Consider the following 16,843-nt stretch of genomic DNA (forward strand, 5'->3'; position numbering starts at 1 on the left):
ATTGTGCCTGGGGAAGGCAGGAATGATAGAAAATATTATCACAAGGATTCCTTTGGGTATGCAATAAAAAAATAAATAATTAATTGAAAATCCCCAATTAAACACTAAATCGGAAATCCTAAAAATTAAAGGCAAAATTAATAAAATTGAATTGTAAGAAAAACATTGAATTAATAAATAAAACTAGGAGTTATGAAGAACCAATAAAATAAATCATTGGTTAATATAATTTATAGAAGAGAATGAAACCAAATTACTAGTATCAAAAATGAAATGAAAAAGGTGAACATACCATTAAAGAAAATGAAATTAAAACAATTATAAGAATTTTGTCCAATAAAATGCCAACAAATTTAACAAAATTGAAATGGAAGAATATTTACAAAAATACAAATTGCTTAGATTAGCAAAAGAGGAAATAGAATATCTAAGTAGATCTATTTTAATTGAATAGATCATAAATGAGCTTCCCAAGAAAAAAAAGCATCAGGACCAGATAGATTTACAAGTGAATTCTATCAAACCTTATTAAGCTTAAAATAATGAAGAGTCAAATGAGTACAATCCAGAGAACCTTGTACACAATAATAGCAATATTGTTTTAAGAACAACTTTGACTAAGTTATTTTGTTATAAATATCCAAATTAGCTAAAAAGATGAAGAAAGATGCAGTCTGCAGCTAGAAAAATAACTAATATATTAAAACTTGGGGGGAGGGGGAAAAGATATATGATAATTTTGTAGTATATTTGAAAAAGATAGCAAGTTACACATAATAGATCTGCAATTTCCGATGCAATCCTGCTTTTTCTAATTCATGTTGTTATGGAAATGCTTGTTTTATTTCTTAAATTCAGAGTAAGATAATAATCAAAAAAAAAAGAAAAACTCAAAAGGTGTCATAAAGAGTCAGATACAATTGAAAAATAATTGAACAACAACAAACCTATTCCGTTGATCCAATGAGGGGAAAATAAAGACAAAAATCCTTGCAACAAACACTTATAGTTATCCATATTCATATCACAATACAATTGCAAAATTGAACAACTGGAAGTACAGGACTAACTCCTGAAAAGTGTCAGTAGCTCTCTATTGCCTTTAAACAATAAACCCCTCTGTTCAGTTGTTAAAAATCTTTCTTAATCTGGCATCTATCTTTTTTTTTTCCTAGTCTGATTACACATTACTTACTACCCCTTAGGCACAAATGACTTGCTTGCTGTTTCCCTTTTATGACATTTATTGCTTCCAGCTTTTCCTCTATGCCTGGAATACTTTTCCTTTTCACCTCTGCCTCTTAGAAAATAAGTCCTTTCAAGGCCTTAAAGTGCCTTGACCTTAAAGAAATCTTTTCTTATTTGTAAACATGTTGAATCCTTGTAATACACTGGTTCTCAATCTTTTTAGATATATGAACTCTTCACATTCTTGAAAAAAATTGAGGATCTTTTGAGCCCTCTGTTGGGAAATTTTTTTTTAAATATGGGTTAAATCTATCAGTATTTACCATACTAGAAATTAAAACATCTTATTATTTTTTTCTTTTTCTTACTAAAGCTTTTTATTTTTCAAAATATATGCATGGATAATTCTTCAACATTAGCCCTTGCAAAACCCTGTATTCCAATTCCCTGTCCCCTTCCCTTACTCCCTCCCCTAGATGGCAAGTCTTAATATTTTTATGAAAATAATTTTGATCTCAGAGACCTCTTGAACTTGGGATTCCAAACAATACTTTGGGATCCACTACTTCTTTGTATAATATAAATTCCTTGAAGACAGGGATCCTTACTTTTATATTTGTATTCCTAGCCAAACACAATGCTTGGCACATAGCAGTTATCTTAAATACTTATTGATTGATGATTTCAATATCATAATTAAAAGGATTTACAATATAAAATGAATGAAAATAAACAAAGCAGCTGTTGAATGCATTAAAAAAAAAAACCAAACCAACAACATAGGAGAAACATAATCAGACTCATGCTTTATTTGATGTCAATCTAAGGATACTGAATTGAGAGTCTAAGAACTTTAGTTAGAATCCTGCTTCCACTTATGATCTTCATGACTTTGGGTATGACCTCAGTTTCCTCAACAATAAAATGAACGAATTGGAGGAGGTGGCCCTCAGTTCTCCTTTGATTCTAAATCTATATCTCTAATCCTATGATCTCTAATTAAAGTCTACTATTAAGCTAAATAGGGAATTGAGATAACATTTGATAATGAACCAGCCTCAGAATCAGGAAATCCTGTGTTCAAGTTCCACCTTTGGTACATAGCAACCGTGTGACCCACACAGCTCTTTACAAGTTGAACAGCTGAGGCTGACATGTAAGGGTAGCAGAGCATTCTTCACTGGGAGCCCCTTATACTAATGATAATCATGTTGCTGTTGTTCAATCATTTCAGTCCTGTCTGATTCTGACCCCATTTGGGGTTTCTTGGCAGAGATACTGGAGTGACCTGTCATTTCCTTCACCAGTTCAAACAGACTTGCCCAGGGTCATACAGCTAGGCAGTAGCTGTAGCCACATTTGAACCTGAGGTGATGAGTCTTCCTGGGACATTGTGCCACCTAGCTGCCTCTAATGAAGTCATGGAGGGGGGAGAAAGGGGGAAAGAAAGACAGTGACATAATTGACAATATATAACCCCAAGTGCAATTTCTCAATATATAAGTCAAAGGAAATAAGCAGTTTTCAAAGAAAAATTGGAAATTCTCAATAAACATATGAAGATAGGCCCTAAGCCATTAATAAAAGAAATACAAATGAAAACAACTGAAGGTTTAATAAATTGCCACTGAAAGATGGGCTGGATTCGTACCTAGTACAAAGCCCATGCTTGGGGATTCTAGAAGGTGAAATAGTCATGGGGAAAGAGAATGGAGGAGAGGAGAGTGGAGGGATGATAAGTGGAAATGTAGAGAATGTAAGTCACTGCCTACGTACAAAAGAATTGTGCAAATGGACAAAAAAATGACCCAAAACGCAATATCAATATTAGAGGGATAGTCAGAAGATAAGTTCATTGCTCTATTATTGGTAGAGCTACAAATTCATCCAAGTGATCTAGAAAACAATTTGGAATTACCCAAGAAAAAATTTCTCATATCCTTTTTTCTCAATAATCCCATTTAGGCATAAATCCTATGAAGGTCGAAGACAAGAGAAAATATTCCATACAAAACAAAATGTTCATAGACCTTTTTATGATAGCAAAATAAGTGAAAACAAAGTCTGGTGCCCTTCAAATGGGGAGTGGCATTTTTGGGATATTGCAGAATTATATGAAAGAAGAAAACATTATAGAAATCTGAGATTTGTAAGAACTGTTGCAGAGAAAAATAAGCAGAACCAAGAGAATACTAATACCGACAATAATAATGTAAATGAAAAGAAACCCAAAAGTAGGTTGATTCTAAGTGATCCTAATGACCAAGGCAGGTCTCAGAGAACAGGTAATGAAATTTTCCTCTCAGCTCTTAACAGACATGACAGAAGGGAGCCCGGGAATGTTGCAAACAAGGACAGACACCATCAATGTGGGAGTAATTCTAACTTGATTGCTTTTTTTTGTTTTGTTTATCTGAACTGTAAGAACAAAAGCTATAAATAGACTTTTTAAAAGGGCTGAAACTCCAAAAAGGTGTGCTTGAATCAGATAACAGAGTAATTAAGACTAATTACCTATTCATTATGAGACAATGACTCCATTAGCATATGTCTGGATAAATGGCTCTTCTCACTGTTGGTGTTTGCTGAATGTTTGGTCTTAAGATAATCAGAGGCAAGGATCGGAGGCCAGCGGGGACAGAGGCCAGAGTCACTTGGCCGCAGGACCAGGAGGAGAGAGGATGGACTCAGGACTCCAGGATCCAGGAGAGATCTTTGGCAAGCCTCATGGCAATTCGTCTGCCTCTTTCACTTCTCCCTCTAAAGACCAAGCACTTTAATTTATCCTGACTCTGGCAGATCCCGAGGTCCTCCAAGGAACTAGCTTGTACTTCACATTTGTGGATGTCACATTTCACAGGAGTGAAAATATTCATTTTTTCACACATTTATCAATAAGTTATTACTACAAAAAGCAAAATAGATGCACTCTGTAATTTTAAATATCTTTTAATATTCTAATGCAGCCATGTAGTCATCAGTGTGACTAATTTTTCCACAGTAGAGATCATCTCTATTACCTCTCATTGTATATCATTCTTACCCATGTCATCCTCCTTAAAGAATCTACCCCATTGCTCTGGAAACCCACCTTCAGATCTTTAAACATTCTTGAATACTGGCTAACATTCAGGCTATTGTTCTAGTATGCTGTGCACTTGCTCCATTACTAGCCCATTGCTTTGACAATATTTTTACACCATTTCTTGTAGGTGAGTCATTGTTGATGATATTTATAGCTTATTTGCATACTTTCTTAAATCAATCTTTTAGGTATATAAAGACATCTTGCAACCAGCTACAAGGCTCCAAGTAGCTGATCCACTTCCCAACTTCTAAGAAACATGCCACTATGATATCTATTTCCTTATTATACTGTCAAGTTTGGGACAAAGGCTTTGACAAAGAAATATTAAGTGATGTTCATTACTTTTGCTTGATTTATTAGTTGGAGGAGGAAATTGAGAACAGTAATTTTCTACACATATAGGAACACTGTGTAATGTTTATGTTAATATGAAGCCAGAATGTTTCCCATTGATTAACCATTCCCCGTTAGACTTAATGATTGACAGTAAGCACAGATTTCTAGGCTCTATTCCCCCTCTGGGAGAAATCACCTAAGTCATCAAACACTCCATCTTCTTGATAAGTAGTGAGACATGACAGCCAAAGGCAACCCTGGCTTAGAATATAAATTCTTATAGAGCATAATGGTGAAAGACTATGAACCATTTGACTTCATAAAAATAGAAATCTGAGACCAAACTATGATCTCTGTGCACAAAATGTTTCTCACTCCCATCAGAGCTGGCCACCATGTAGAGGAAATGGCAGAGCCTCTTGATCCAAGAAAGAACAGTAATTAGGAGGAATTGTGGAGATGCAAGAACTTGAGCCTGAGTTCTTGGTTTAACTATGGAAAGACAAGTAAAGACAATTCATTGTGTATACGCTCATCTATCAGGACCAAGAAGAGGCTTGGAGGGTCAGTGGAAGAATCTTAACTTTATAGTCTCAGATTGGTCAGAGCCATTTGACTAGACTACTGTTCAGAAAAGGAGGGATTTTCTGGACAATGTCAGCTTCCAAAAACTTATACACAGCTTCTAGAGAGAAAAAGGAAAATGGTGTAGGTAGAGGTTGATATAGATATAGATATAAATAGATACAAGCAGAATACTCTGAAAAGTCAAAGGGCTTCCCTAAAGAAGGAACTCCCAAGTTCATTTATCCATCAAAGAAAAGCAGAATTAGAATCACAAAATCAACCAATCATCTTTCCCCCACCCCCATTTCTCTTGCTGCTTTTGAGGAAGATAGTGAAGAATTAAGTTTGACTGTGACCTCTTATTCCTCCATCTCCCTGGAAGATCAGGCCTAAATTATTCCTATTGGATGACCACAGTGATGGAATGTACTATATAATTGTTCAGAATTTGGGGATGTAGGGGGTTTCCAGTAGATGACATTTTTATGAGCAGTTGGGTGGCACACTGAACCTGGAATCAAGAAGACTCATCTTCCAGATTTCAAGGCTGGGCTCAGATACTTATTAGTGATGAGAACTGTCTAAGTCATTTAAACCTGTTTGCCTCATTTTCATTATCTATAAAATGAGGTGGAAAAGGAAATAACAAACTATGCCACTATCTTTGCAGGAAAATCCAAATGAGGTCACAAAGATTTGGATATGGCTGAAAAACAACTGAGCACATATTCAAACTTATTTGCATATGCTTTAATGGATGCAGCTGGTATTTTAGGATTTTATCCCACATTTTATTTCTTTTGGGGGTTTTTCTGGAGCAGATTGCTTTTTCCCATTTCCTTTTTTGATCATTTCACTATTAGTATCCTTCCCAGGTGAGTTTGTGAAGCAAGTACCTTTGATTTGGGCATTATTCTGGTCCTGAAATTTTTCAGGTAAGAAAATCAAGACCCTGAAAGCTGCCCTAGATCATAGAGGCAATGAGTGGTAAAGATGGTATTTAAGTTTTATTTCTTCTAACTTTTTAAATCCAGTAACAACAATCTCTGTGCTGATCTTTGTCCAACACAGTATATTTAGCTAAAAGCATTTTTACTGTTATCCTCTATACCTATAACCATCTCCTTCCTCCTCCTTATCTCTTGGTTTGCCTGGCTTCCTTCAAGTCTCACTTTCTGCAAGACACATTTCCTGAAGGGAAAATCATAAAGGACATAATAAATTGCTTATCTTCCTACATGGCAGGATGATACTTGTAACTCTTAGGAATTTTCATTATTAGGGCAGGTAGAAGTATAAATAGAAGGTATAGGTGTGGTTGAATATGAAGGGATAATATCTAAAAAAAATAAAATTAAGGAATGAGAGAGGAATGTGCTGGGAGAAAGAGAGAGAAAGAGATAGAATGGGGTAAATTATTTCACATAAAAGAGACAATAATAAGCTTTTACAGGAAGAGGGATAGTGGAGGGAGAGTGAGTGAATCTTTTTCTCATCAGAGTTAGCTTAAAGAGGAAATAATCTATCCACTCAATAGGATATAGAAATCTATTTTACCCTGAAGAAAGCTAGGAGGGGAAGGGGACAAGAGTATAGGGGGATAGAAAATAGGGCAGATTATTGGAGGATAGTCAAAAGCAAAACACTTTTGAGGAGGGACAGGGTAAAAGGAGAGAGAGAATAGAATAAAAGGGAGAAATAGAATGAAAGGAAATACAGTTGGATTTTTCTTAAGAAGTTTTTTTTGGTCTATGTTTTCTTTCACAATAAGACTAGTATGGAAATGTTTTGCATGACTACACATGTATAACCTGTATGGGGTTGCTTGCCTTCTCAATGGGGGTGGGTGGGAAGGGAGAAAAGGAGAGAATTTGGATCTCAAAAGTTTTGTATAAATCTTGTTTGTATGTAGTTGTTGGCATACAGTTTACTATTAGATTAGAATAAATTTCTAACAGAACCTTCTATTGTTGCCCCAGGGCATTGAAGCTATTGGTCAGGTCATCAAGTTTATTCACACAAGTCCAAAATAAAGAACATGAGGCAGCCATTTAGTACAATGGAGAAAGCACTGGGTCTGGTATCAGGAAGTCAAATTTGACCTTGGACACTTATTAGCTGCGTAATTTGGGCTAGTCACTTAACCTCTATTTCCTAACCTCAGTTTCCTCAATGCAAAGTGGTAATAATAATAGCGTCTACTTTTATTAGATTATAAGCTCCTTAAAGCAGAAAGTGTCTTTCTCTTTTTTTCATACTCCCAGCACTTAGCATAGATCCCGGCATATTGTAGATGCTTAATAAGTATTTACTGATTGATTGATTACTTCAGAGAGTTGTTTTGGGGATCAAATGAAATAACAGCAATAGCTAGTATTTCTATACCACTTACTGTGTTCCAGGAACTCATTTGAGATAATATTTGTAAAGCACTTAGCACAATGTTCAGAACATAGTAATCACTATATAAATGCTTATGAATGTCCTTTTTCCCTTTCCCATTTGTACTTTATGCAGAGTCAAATTCAAGTTCCTTGGGTGCCAGAGAACATGAAGTAGGGAGATATCCCTAAGTTCATCACTGATGAGTTGAAGGATATGCTATTTGAGAAGCAATTCATTACTGATGGTTGTAGAGAGAAGTATATCCTCATTCTGCCAATGGCAGACATTTCACTCATAAAAAGTACTACCTCAAGCACAAATCAAACTATATGCTACTAAAAGAAAAGAATGGAATAAGAGAAAGCCTTAAATGTTGCACAGTAGAATCTAACTCATCTTGTAAGCAACGGGAGCTATGAGTAGAAAAATGTCATGAGAAAGTGGTATTTTAGGAGAATTTTACAATGTGTGTGATGGATTCATTAGGACAGAAACAAATCAAGGAGGGTGGTTAGAAATGTAATACAATAGTTTAGGCGTAAGATAATAAGGGTCTGAACTGAAAGGTATCAATCAAAATTAAAAGAAAGCATTGGATATAAGACAAAGGATGAATCACTAGAACTTTGTTGCTTTATACAGCATAAGGAAGAGAGGGGAATCAAAAAGTGCTGAAGGGTTGAGCCAAGTTATTAATAGTGAAGATGATTTTATAGAGCACACGCATGGGCACACACACATATAATTTTATATAATAATAAAAATATATTATTTTAAGGTCCTATACACTTAACATACATTGTCACAAATGGAAAGGAGGAAAGATTATGTACTTGGTCTCAGACATGTCAAATGTGAAGTTTTAAAGGAAATGTCAGCAGCATCCATGTAGCAATATCCCATGAAAATGTTCTGGAAGCAGGATTTCAGATTTAGAATTCTGTGGGAATTTAGAGACTAGAACTTAAAAGAGAGATCAGGGTTTTGAATTTGTGTTCTTTATTGAGGGGAGATAATTGAAACTATGAAAATTAGTAAGAACTTATGTCAAAAGAGAAGGTGAGATCTAATAAAACTTAGTAAATGTTGACTTCTAGGGGTTCCCCTCCCCTATGGTTAGTTCCTTCCCTCTGAAACTACTTCCCACTTATTGTATATATCTTGTGTGTGTATGGAATATATAGGGCATTCAGGAGAACTAGCACCTCTAGTGCGAGAGCTTCCTGAGTCCTTTTCAGGGCTGCTCCTCAAGCTTGGGGTCCACATGATTTACCCAATTCTCACCTGTGACTTCAAGGAATTATAGCATGCATAATGGTCACACCTAGTAAAACCATCTCAGCAGGTGGGCAAAACCCGGTTGAGGCTAATCAATAGGCCTCAAACTCGTGGGTGAATTAGGAAGATGTCCACCCCAAATATATGAAGAAAGGAAAAAGAGAGTATGAGAATAATTTGTTAGAGTTTGACACCAAGGCCATCTACTGCACCCTGGGCCACTGATAGTCACCCTGACTGGCCTGCCACTGGGCTTAGATGATTCTGGAAGAGTGAGACTGATGAGTGTGCATCTCTGTCTCACTTGAACCCAATTCACGCCTAAGACCAGACCTCACTCCGTGATGTTATTTAAAAATGAAGCATAAATAACAATAACATGGAATCTTTCCCATTAGACTGTAAGCTCCTTAAGGGCTCATTTTGCTTTTCTCTGTGTCCCTAAAATGCCTAACACATAGTAGACACTTAACAAATGTCTATTAGGATGTTGATATCTTGTTTCTAGATGGATTTTTAAAAATAATTTTTAGTTTCTTTTCTCCACTTTTGTTATCATTTTCCCCCTTGCATTTTCTTAAGTGTTTTACCTATTACAAGATCTAGAGAAGAAAAGTAATCTCCAGTGAGAATCATTAGCAATATAGGAGAAAGAAAGCATCCAATTTCTATCAATAGAAAGTACTGCCCTAGACCTTGTGGGCCCATATCATTCTCCAAGAAGTTGCATCAGGGGGCCAAAGATTGGATGAAAAGTGAAATCGATTAGAAAGTGTCAACCACAAGCCACTATGGGGTTTTGGACTGCATTGATTCCCTTGCCTATATCTAACATTTCTTTTTTTTTCTTTTTTTCAGTAAACCATCCCCTTAGGTACATGGTGACCTGCATTTTAGAAAGTTTGAAGAGGAGGGAGTTGGTCCTGGCCTACTTGACTATCCTGTGGAAATATTTTCTAAATTTCTAGGTGAGGAAGAGCTTAATTCTGGAGAAGTATGATCTCCTTAGGAGGAAAATAGGATCCCTTGTGTCATGGAGATCTTTAACAAAGCTTACACGTGCATATGCATACACATAAAGGTATATGTATATTATGCACACACTGGAAATATTCAAATGAGTTCACTGCACAGCTGTAATTACAACATTATGCCCTCAGGTTAACTGTTCCTCTCAGTTAATATATTCTCTGCCAATCACCAATATTTTCCTTGGAGATTTTTAAGAACAGTATATTCATTGTCCTTTTAAAGTGTAACACTGGTAAAAATTGACTAACAAAAGAATCATTTCTATGAGATTTATTATAACCATTACTAAATTGAATGGAATGATAATTTCTCAACATAATCTGGATTTATCTGATTTAACCTGTTAAATTAATTTTAAAATTACTTTCACTTTTTGAGCTCTCAAGGTCACTGATATTCTTTTGTAGCTTTTCATTTGTATGCTCTATTATTGCTGAATAATTGTAAAGTTAGTTTTGTTTAAGTAAAAGTTTAATGAAAAAGTAAAATCCAAATGAATCTGTCACATTGGTTATATAAGCCATGTAAAGCAGTTAGAAATCACAAGTCATGTGAGTAATTTTTACAGAAATGAAATCTGTAAAGTTCATGTACTTTGACTATTTAGGGATTAATTTTTAGCCTAATCAGTGCCTTGTTTTATGACAGATCCAGGTTGCCTTAAACATATTTGAAACTTTAACCATGAAGAGAAGTCTAAATGGTATTATTTTCTCAAAGTCAATATTGTGTTTTAAAATAATCTCACCTGAAGTAAAAGGATCTTACATAAAAATGCTATGCAGTCTGACTAAGGTCACCTTTCTGGCCTAGCACTACTAATGCTGCCTTGACATGCTTAATACTGCACATGGGAAACATCAGGAAATAGTAATCATGCTCTATTGCCTTCTAGTTACAGCTCAACTTTTTGTAGTGGGCACTTTGGGGACCAGGGAGTTCTTCGAGCCATTCACTAACATGAAAACAGACTATTGTCTTGTTGGCCAACCGTGTTAATTTACTAATGAGATTTACATATGTCACTACAATTCCTACATTCTACAGTAACAGCTCACAGGAAAAATAAACACTGTATATAATGGGGTGTGTGTGTGTGTGTGTGTGTGTGTGTGTGTGTGTGTAAAAGAGACAGAGGGACAAAGACAGACAGAAATAGATGAACATACAATGACAGAGACAAGGAGAGAGAGAAAATTCTTTGGAATAAGTTGGAATTTCTAATTTATTTCAACTTTCCAGTGCTCTGGCTTATTCTATTCTTATTCAGAAAGACTTTTTTCCTCTCAGCTACTTGTGGAAAATCAGCTACAATAAATATAAACATGTAAAATCTGGAAAGTACTTTATTTGTTGTTACAAAGAAAAATTATTCTCTTAATTATCATCTCACATCTATCAGATTGGCTTAAATGACATAAGGGGAAAATGGCAAATGCATGAGGAGATGTAGAAAAATTGAGATACTAATACATGTTGGTGGAATTGTTAGCCGATTCATTCATTTTGGAGAATAAGTTGGAATTATGCCTAAAGAGATAAAAACTTCATATGCCCTTTAATTCAGCAACACCACTATTAAGCTGTTTCTCATGGTGATCAGGAAAAAAAGGAAAAGAACTTACATGTTCTAAAATATTTATGGCAACTCTTTATGATGGCAAAGAACTGGAAATTGAGAGGATACTCATCAATTGGGAAATAGCTGATCAGTTCACTCAGTGCAGTGAGAAATGACAAGCAAGTTGGTTTTAGACAAATATGGAAAGACTTGCATAAAGCTGAATGAAAAGAGCAGAACCAAGAGACAATGTTGTATACAGTAACAGCTATATTTTTGAAAAATACCTGTGAATGATTAAACTATTCTGAGAATGTGCTCATTCAAATTAATTGCTTCCAAAGAAAGAACTGATGATATATGGAAGTATATATTCTATGGTTCCACATATATAGCTATATCAAATGTTGATCTTCTCTAATGGAGGTTTGGAAGGGAGGAAGACAATTCAGAACTCAAAATGCAACTAAATGAATGAATGAACAAATGAATAAAATAAAGAAAATAAAAATTATTATATTGGCTCAGCTCAATGAGTAAAGAATGAGTCATTATGTGACTATGGATAACAATTAGAATTTGATTTATGACCAAAGAAGAACTAGAGATCACTATTGACCACAAAATAGGAAATTTTGATTATATCAAACTGAAAAGTTTTTGTACAAACAAAACTAATGCAGACAGGATTAGAAGGGAAACAATAAACTGGGAAAACATTTTTCAAAGGTTCTGATAAAGGCCTCATTTCCAAAATATATAGAGAATTGACTCTAGTTTATGAGAAATCAAGCCATTCTCCAATTGACAAATGGTCAAAGGATATGAACATTCTCAGACAAAGACATTGAAACTATTTCTAATCATATGAAAAGATGCTCCAAGTCATTATTAATCAGAGAAATGCAAATTAAGACAACTCTGAGGTACCACTACACACCTGTCAGACTGGCTAGAATGACAGGGAAAGATAATGTAGAATGTTGGAGGGGATGTGGGAAAACTGGGACACTGATACATTGTTGGTGGAATTGTGAATGCATCCAGCCATTCTGGAGAGTGATTTGGAACTATGCTCAAAAAGTTATCAAACTGTGCATGGGACCCAGCAGTGCTATTACTGGGCTTATATCCCAAAGATATTTTAAAGAAGGGAAAGGGACCTGTTTGTGCAAGAATGTTTGTGGCAGCCCTCCTTATATAATTTTATTTTATAATTACTTTATATTGACAGAATCTATGCCAAGGTAATTTTTTTATAACATTATCCCTTGTACTCACTTCTGTTCCGATTTTTCCCCTCCCTCCCTCCACCCCCTCCCCTAGATGGCAAGCAGTCCTATATATGTTAGATATGTTGCAGTATATTCTAGATACAATATATGTTTGCAGAACCGAACAGTTCTCTTGTTGCACAGGGAGAATTGGATTCAGCAGGTAAAAATAACCTGATTTCCCAGTGTTCTTTCTTTGGGTGTAGTTGCTTCTGTCCATCATTTATCAATTGAAACTAAGTTAGGTCTCTTTGTCAAAGAAATCCACTTCCATCAGAATACATCCTCATACAATATCGTTGTTGAAGTGTATAATGATCTCCTGGTTCTACTAGGCTTGTGGCAGCCCTCTTTGTAGTGACTAGAAACTGGAAACTGAGTGGATGCCTATCAGTTAGAGAATGGCTGAATAAATTGTGATATATGAATGTTATGGAATATTATTGTTCTGTAAGAAATGACCAGCAGGATGATTTCAGAAAGGCCTGGAGAGACTTATATGAACTGATACTGAGTGAAATGAGCAGGACCAGGAGATCATTATATACTTTAACCACAATACTATATGATGATCAATTCTGATGGACATGGCTCTTTTCAACAGTGAGATGAACCAAATCAGTTCCAATAGAGCAGTAACGAACTGAACCAGCTACACCCAGGGAAAGAACTCTGAGAGATGACTATGAACCATCACATAGAATTGCCAATCCCTCTATTTTTGTTCACTGCATTTTTAATTTCCTTCACAGGCTAATTGTACACTATTTCAAAGTTCGACTCCTTTTGTACAGCAAAATAATTGTTTGAATATATATATATACATATACATAGTATTTAACTTATATTTTAACATATTTAATATGTATTGGTCAACCTGCCATCTAGGGGAAGGGGTGGGGGGAAGGAGGGAAAGAGTTGGAACAAAAGGATTTGCAACTGTCAATGCTGAAAAATTACCTATGCATATATCTTGTAAATAAAAAGTTATAATAAAAAAAATTGGCCACAGGTTTAGAAGTGAAAGAATTTACTCATTCCCAAATTATTAATTGCAAAATTAAAATTAATTGTTGGATAGAAATCAGTTTCTAATGGGAAATGGAGTTTTGGCACTGAGAATACTTTCTCAGTGGGCAGAATGGTCCTGGCAAATTGCTTAGGCCATCTGCAAAGACCTCAGTTGAGGGAAGCTGTTATATTGGGTATCTTGTAGGGGCTAGGATAGCCCAAGCTGATCAGACCAGGTGGGGGCTGGGACAGCCTGAACAAGTCAGACCAGGATTCTTGGTGGGGGCTTCAGGAGCCGAGGTTCCCAAGCTTAGATTCTTATCAATATCCAGCCCAGATATCCTATTGGAATTAACAACACTTCAAAGGGGTGCTTTTTGATCAGTATTTCTAATTGAATCAAAGGCTTGGACATCCTGGAAAGATAACTTACCTGGGGGATATGCCTACCTCAGGAAGGGTTGAGACTTTGAAAGGGATCACAGATCAAAAGGAAATACAGTTTCTTAAAGGGACCACAACTTATAGTAAAGGAAACAGTTCGCTCCTGCTTCATATTCACTTCCCAGTTTTTCTGAACATCTTTAAACCTTCCCCATCTGAAACCAGTCTTTTTTTTTTTTTAAGGTTAAACATGTGCAGTTCTTCTAAACATATTTCCCTATTTGTCATGCTGCACAAGACAAATCAGATTAAAAGGGGAAAAAAACAAAAGAAAGGGAAAAAACCCAAGCAAACAAACAAACAAACAAACAACAACAAACATCTGAATGAAAATTCTATTCTCTGAACCACGTCCTGTCTTCATAGTTTCTCTCTGGTTGTGGATGTCACTTTCCATTACAAGTCTTGGATCACCTCACTGTTGAAGAGAGCCCATAACAGTTGATCATCACATCTTATTATTACTGTGTACAATGTTCTCTTGGTTCTGTTCACTTCACTCAGCATCAGTTCATGTAAGTTCAGGTTTTTATGAAATCAGTCTGCTCATCATTTTTCACAGAACAATATATTCCTTTGCATTCATATAATATAATTTATTCAGCCATTCCCCAACTGATGGGCCTCCACTCAATTTCCAGCTCCTTGCCACTACAAAAAGGACTCTACAAACATTTTTGTACATGTGGGTCCTTTCTCCTCTTTTATGATTTCCTTGGAGTACAGACTCAGCAGTGGCACTGCTGGATCAAAGGGAATGTACAATTTAGTAGCCCTTTGGGCATAGCTCCAAATCATTTTCCAGAATGATTGGATCAGATCACAATTCCACTAACAATGCATTAGTGTCCCATGAAAAGGAGGGATTTAGACTATTCAGTTCAATTCAGAAAACATTTATTAAGTGCCTATTATATGCCAGGTACTATTCTAAATGCTAGGGTTACAAAAAGAGACAAAAAATCCCTTCCCTTAAGTAGCTTACAATCTAACAACATGCAAACAGATAAAAACAAAGCAAACTATATACAGGATAAAAAGGAATAATTAATAGAAGGAAGGCAGGAAATTAGAGACACTGAGGAAGGAACAGCTAGAAACCTATATGGATTCCAGGCAAGAAGCCACATCCATTGGATAGGGTTTTGAAAAAAAAAATGGATTGGGTAGGAGATGGGAGTTGGAAAGCCTAGTTGTTTTCATGGTACATATTTATTTGTGCTATTACAGGTTAGTGAACTTAGCTATACTGTTGATGGGACTATGAATTGTTCTAATTATTCTTTAAAGTAATTTAGATTTCATATTCTTTGACCCAGATATCCCTCTACTTAGCATATACCCCAAGGAAGATAGAAAAATCTTGGATATCCAAATATTCCCACCAATATTTTAACATTAAAAAAGAACTGGAAGAAAAGTAGGTGTCCTTCAATTTGGGAATGACTGGACAAAAACTGTGATATGAATGTAATGGAATATTATTACATCATAAGAAATGATGAAGAATTTAGATAAACATTGGAAATTTTGCATAAACTGATGTTGAGTAATTAAAAAGGACAAGGAAAAAAATACTGTGACTATATAATAATGCAATTTTTTTCTTAAAGGAAGGTAAATTCTAAGTAATTTCAATGAAAACATCCTAGTCTCAGAGAACTGATAATGAAACATATTTCTTTTCTCTCAGCAGAGAAGTGAGAGACTATGAAGACAGCAAGTTTCATTCACTACATGTGACTAATGTATTGTTATTTTGGCTTAACTTTTTTTTCCTCCCTGTAATAGGGGAGGGTTTACTGCTAAGATAAAGAGAAGTTTTACCTGGAAATGCTGTATGCTAAAATCAAAAAGGCATCAATAAAATTTATTTTTTAAAAGTCTAAGCTTAGGGCCTGGGAAAGGACAGTTGGGTCAGGAAAAACATTATATCTTGAACTTAAAAGACCAAAATTTGAGCTTTACTCTGCAATTTACTATGTGATCATGGACAAGTCATTGAACTTCTCTGAGCTTCAATTTCCTTCTTTGTAAAAGAGATTGAACTAGATGATTTCTAGGGCCTTTTTCAGTTCTATATCTGGTGCTACTCCACATAACCAATCACTATTTCAAAGGACCCATGATGAATATATTATTCACTTTAAGAGAGAGAACTGATGGCTTCAAAATTACTGATAGAAGCACACTTTCTTTTTCTTTCTTTCTGGACTTATATAACACAGGACATTCTAATGCTTGATATACTTATTTGTAACAAGGTTTTTCTTGCCTTCTCAATGGGTAGAGCAGGGGGAAGTAGAAGAATTCAGAATTGAAAATAACATTGAAAAGTATAAATATTAATCCTGTAAAATAAAGATTAAGCCTCCAAAAAAGTAAATCACATTATGTTTATTTCTCTAAGTCAATTGTTGAAAGAAGCTTGCAATAAATAAATTAAAAGTTCTAGCAAACATTTCCATAATATACTGTTTGCTGGTTCTTTACCCCAGAGCAGAAAGCAAGGAATTGATGAAAGAATTCCGGAAATTTATTTAAAAGACAGTAAGAAAAAAAAAAACTTAAGGATTTTTCCATTTTTTTTTTAACCACAAGGCTAAAAAGTATGTGTGTGTATAGACACACACACACACACACACACACACACACACACACACACACACTTGGGTCTCT

This window comes from Antechinus flavipes, chromosome 1, assembly GCF_016432865.1.
Source record: "Antechinus flavipes isolate AdamAnt ecotype Samford, QLD, Australia chromosome 1, AdamAnt_v2, whole genome shotgun sequence".
NCBI classification, from domain to species: domain Eukaryota; kingdom Metazoa; phylum Chordata; class Mammalia; order Dasyuromorphia; family Dasyuridae; genus Antechinus; species Antechinus flavipes.